At 40.1% G+C, this 5,460-nt stretch overlaps 1 non-coding gene across 1 annotated transcript; it reads left to right on the top strand.

The window, feature by feature from the left end:
• Nucleotides 1–2,647: 2,647 nt before the first annotated feature.
• Nucleotides 2,648–2,779, top strand: LOC115069292. Its single transcript, XR_003848565.1, has one exon. It is a non-coding gene; the product is annotated as a small nucleolar RNA SNORA72 (small nucleolar RNA).
• The last annotated feature ends 2,681 nt before the right edge of the window (nucleotides 2,780–5,460 follow it).

A 5,460-nucleotide genomic window follows, 5' to 3' on the forward strand; every position in this document is an offset into this window, starting at 1 on the left:
TTTCAAGTGTTACCTTCCAGTGCACCCTAGGGTTCACTGAGAATGAGAACATAGAAAACCAGGGAAGACTGTAGAGAAGGGCATGCACTTTAGCAGACTGAAGTGAGCCAGGACAAAAGAAAACACAATAAACCACTTATTTGTGTAGCTAATTATAACTCACAATTATTTAATGTAATGGCATACGTTTATAAACTCCAAAGATCCAAAATATATTTAAATTTTTTTTTAAATTCCTGTGTTATGTTAGCTCCACTCTTTTCTCTGTTAAATTATAGCTTGCTCCATGTCAAAAAAAAAAAAAATCAGTGTTTAGGAGAAAATTTCCAAAATAGCAAAACCTTGTTCCCAATATCCTAATTTAGTTTCTATTGCTTTTTTTTCTGCTTCTCCATTGGATAAATAAAGTTTGTACATGTTGATCTATATATCCTAATTTTCAGTCAGTAGGTAACCCTGAAATTAAACTTTTTAGCAATTCAATAAGCAAATTATTTTTGTGTGGCAGCCATGTTTAAATCCCTCAAGTTCCTATTAGTCTGTAAATGATACTTTACAATGTCATCCCATGGGAATCGGAGCTGATAGAAAAAGTTTCCTTAGTCTCAGGTTTTATTTTTAAAACAAAATGACGCTTTTCTCTCTTGTTTATCCTAAAGCTTAAAAATGGCATGTAATTATTAAGCCACTTATATCTGTTGAAAGCATTTCTGACATTTGTACAAAAGAATTTGTGATAAAGTTAATATATCCAGGTGCTCACCAAAGAAACATAAATGGTAACATCTAATTAGATTTTTGTTGCTAATCTGTTTTCATTTATGATCAGTAGGGGCAACTGTCTAGACATTGGGACAGCTCTATGATTTTTAAGTCTGCACTTGAAATTGAATTCAGTACCCTAGTTTTATGTTAAACTATTAGGATTTCTTTGATAACAAGCTAATGCCCCTCCTCCCAACCTGCCTGTATTTATCTCAGTGTCTCTACACTCTGGGCTCCCTTTGCAGTCTGAAGAAGGCATTGCAGTCAGAATCATGTATAGGTAAGAAAAGCTTCTGGTAGCAATAAAATGTCCTAAAAACAAAAACAAAAACAACTGCAGCCAGTGTGGTGCGTGGCTATGGACAAGGCCATCAAGAATTTCATTATTTGGACGGAGTATAGTTGAGGCCGCTACCATCAAGGACGTTTCTGAATCACGTGTCTTCGAGGCGCGCTTCCCAGGCTCTATGTCAAGCCACGTTACTGCGTGAGCTGTGCCATTCACAGCAAGGTAGTCCAGAATTGATCCTCAGAAGCCTGGAAAGATCGAACGCCCCCACCACGATTTAGATCTGCTGGCGCTGCCCCATGGCCTCCACTGAAGCCCATGTAGAGACCTGACTTCATAAGGAGAGAAGAAAAAACATCTTCCAGGAAAATTAAAAAAAAATGGAAATTTTATTTACAAAAACACTCCTAAGCATAAAAATCAAAACAAAAATAGAATAATTTTAAAAACACTTAAAAATTATGCGTGTGTGTCTACGCATGTCTGTATTTACATTCGGATATGTGTAGTTCATACAACTGAAAAGGGGCATGAGAGGAGAGGACGAGATCTCGAGTGGGAAATGGGGAAGCTAATGGGGTACATGTGATTAGAAAGCAGAAGGGGAAACTGCTGGAGGGAGGAAAAGAAACAAGTAGGGGAGGAGATGGGACATGGATCACGAGGCAGAGCAGTGCTGTGGAAAATGCCTGACGAAATGACATAAGGAAAGATGGCTTAGTTTTCTATTTTGGTGTATAGTTTAAGAAAGGATGCAGTTCACGGTGGTGGAGAAGGTAAGGCAGCAGGAGTGCGAGGGAGCTGGTCAGAAACGAGAGAGAATGTCTGTGCTGAACTTGCTCTTCTCTTTATTCAGTCTGGGTCCCCAGTGCATGGGACCATGCCACCTGCATTCGGGTTAGGTCCTTCTTCATCATTTAAACCTTTCTGGAAACACTCTCACAGACACACTCAGAGGTGTGTTTCTATAATGATTTTTAAGTCCTGTCAAGTTGACAATGAAGATTAACCAGCTTCACCTTCGAAACCATCTTTGAGAAGCAGCAAGGAGCTGCCGAGGTACCCCCGAGTACCTTGAAGCTTCATTGCTAATGTCTTCTTGGACCACTGGAGATGCTTTCTGCAGAGGCAATGACAGGTAGAAGTGCTTAGAGTTAAGTTCCACAGTAGCTCTCCTGGCCATTGCCTGGTGAGCATGATTGCTCAGCTCCTTTGTCCCAGGAGGGATGAACTCTACCCGTCACTTAAAGCTCCTTATGGATCAAGCAGGACAGGTTGTGACCTCACCTGAAATCCTGCCCCAATTGGCCTCTTCTATTTCTTTGTCCTGTTCATCCTTCTATCAGTTTCTCCTGGAGCACTTCCTTCATGGCCTCATTTCAGGCACTGCTTCTGGAGAACTCACTCTAAGATGGATGGAGAGAACAAGGGAAGCTGGTCTGTAAATCAGCTCCTTGCATATGGCAGTACATACCTGTGTTGTATTATTCCTGTGGATGAGTAACACAATTGTATTTATTACCTAGATCTTTTACTACTCGGAAAGGAGTAAATGGACAAAGTAACTTTTCGTGGAGGTGAAAAATAGTTTGTCTGCTAATATTTTCATTGTACTGATTTTGTCATAATCAGAACAGGCTAAACATTCACTGTAGTAAAACCATGCATGTGTTCTCAGATCTAGTTCTTTCCCTAGATCTGGTTTTCTAAATGTGAGTGACAAACCAGATTAGGGAAAAAAGAGAAAAAGAGCTCCTATTGATTTTTTAAGCTTATTTAATGAATATATATTTAAAAGATAACATTGAGTTTTCACTTTTTAGTTTCTAATTAATACTATTTTTCTTTCGTTTGTTTATTTGTTTGCTTTTTGTTTATTGTTTGTTTGAGACTGGGTCTTTCTGTAGCTCCAGCTAGCCTAAAACTTGGTACGTAGACCAGGCTGGTCTATATCTCACAGATCTACTTGCCTCTGCCACCCTGGGGTTAAAAGTGTGTACCAGCATGCGTGGATTAATACATACTATTTTTAAGTTGTACCCTGTGTTAAACATTTTTTTTTTCATTTCAAGACTAGTTGGATGTACTAGATACCACATTTATGTGGAGATTGCAAATAATAGCAATAATATTAAAAGTAAAAGTTATTAAGCACATATAGCCTTAGGTCACTATATTCAGTACAGTAACAGTGAGCATGAAAATTAGAACAAAGCAGATGAAATTACATAATTTTTCAGGAGCAGTGAAGAGCTACCACCTAGAAAGATGAGATTGAAGCTGATTTCTGCAAGAACAGTCCCAATTAACTATCCCCATTTAAATACACCCAGAAAACTCTTAAGAACATTACACTATAAATAAGATGTTTAAATTAGAGCTCATGAGAAGTGAGAAGATAATGGAAGCAGGGAGCAGACTTAATCACAGCCTCTGTGCCTCCCCCTCATCTCCCTTAGTATTTTGCATGTCAAGTTATGAAAAGGATAAAACAGAGTTGAGGTCAAGATTTTATTTTAGATTAAAATTAATAGCTCCTGTAAAAGTTAATTCAAACTGAGATAGGAATTGTTATTTGCATGACACCACTGTTGTAAAATGTTGGTACCCTCTACCGTTACCCTTATGTGCTAGATAGCTTTAGTGTTAACTTGACGCTCCTGGGTTGAGGGAGCCTCAATTGGGGAATTGCCTCCGTAGGACTGGCCTGTGGCTATGTCTGTGGGGCATCTTCTTGATTGTTCAGTGATGTGGGAGGGCCCAGTCCATTGTGGGTGGTGCCACCCCTGGGCAGGTGGGCCTGTGTGGCATAAGAAAGCAGGCTGAGCAGGGGCCAGGGGAGCAAGCCAGTAAGCAGCATTCCTCCATGGCCTGTGCTCCAGCTCCTGCCTCCAGGTTCCTGCCTTGAGTTCCTACCTTGGGTTTCCTGATGAGCTATGACCTGGGAGATGTAAGACAAATAAACCCTTTCTTCTGCAAGTTGGTATTGGTCAGAGTATTTTGTTACAGCAATGGAGAGACAAACTAGGACACCTTATAGGAAACAATACGATTTTTGATCTTTTGCATTTAAGCTGATATAAATTCCCAGTCCTTATTTTCCCTGTCTCTTGAAAGATGACAATTAACTCTATGCCATTCTGTGGAAACCTCAGGAATTACTCCTTGTGTTACTTAACTTTCTATCCTGGTGACAACATACATGACAAAATAAACAAAGGAGGAAAGATTCATTTTGGCTCCTGTTCCAGAGATTTTAGCCCACGGACTTGGCTCCTCTGTTTCTAGGCCTGTGGTGAGGCAGAGCATCATGATAGGGAGCATGTGATGAAGGAAAGTTGTTTACCTCATGGTGACCAGGAAGCAGAAAGACAGCAGGTAGAGATCAGGAGCAAAATATAGCCTTTAAGTTATACCTTCACTGTTCTGATTCCTCCAACTACTCCTGGTCTCCTAAAATTTCCAGCAACTTCTAATACCCCATTAAGTTATGGATGAATAAATGTGTTAATCCATTGATGACGTCAGAGCCCTCATGATCCAATCACACCTCAAAGGTCCCGTCTGTATCCAGGACCAAACCTTGAACTCATGTATTCTGGGGTGGGGGGAGGGTGGACATTTAAGGTCCTAACTGTCACACCATGAAATATTTTTAGGATTCTTCACAAAGGTGAGAAATGAAAACTCAGGGGGACTTTCTACAGAGTGAAGTAGTAACTTTGAGGGTAGCAAACCTACACACCTGCCACAACACTTTCTGTTTAGCTATAAGACAATCTGTTCTTGTTAGGAGCTTATCCTTCTCCCAGGGAACCTTATCATTTAGTCTAAGGACTAGGTACCAGATAGTAGATTCTGGGATACTTTGACTAACAAGGACAGAAAATAATAGAATACTTTGGAAAAACAGAAGGCTTCATCTTCTTTGCTCAAGTTAATTGGTAGTAATTGCCCAGAAGTTTGTATTAGGTCCCATTCAGAGGCCATATCTGGTATCTAATCTTAGAACAATTTCTTGGTTAACTAGCAATTTGTGCTGTGGATGGAAAAGTGGTTGATATATAAGCCTAGGTTGGAGGTGGTACTCCTCTGGGTCTTAAAGAATGGGTTAGTTCTGAGTGAGGAAGTAGCATTTCATGAGAGCATAGTAGCCAATATGAAAAATCAGTTTTCAATCTGAGCAAAGCAGATGGTTAAAGAGAGTGGCCGTTAAGAAAATAAGATCCCAAAGCTCTTGAAATCAAGAGAAACAAATGTGTAATTGACGAGATAGGAGCTAATCTTTGGAGGATTTACTAATTAGGTCCCAGGTTCGGTTCCCAGCACCCACATGGAGGCTACCATCCATAACTCAAGTTCCAGGGGATCTGATGCCCTCTTCTGGTCTCTGTGGGCATTGCATG

Source organism: Nannospalax galili, unplaced genomic scaffold (genome assembly GCF_000622305.1).
Source record: "Nannospalax galili isolate Female #2095 unplaced genomic scaffold, S.galili_v1.0 scaffold151, whole genome shotgun sequence".
NCBI classification, from domain to species: Eukaryota; Metazoa; Chordata; class Mammalia; order Rodentia; family Spalacidae; genus Nannospalax; species Nannospalax galili.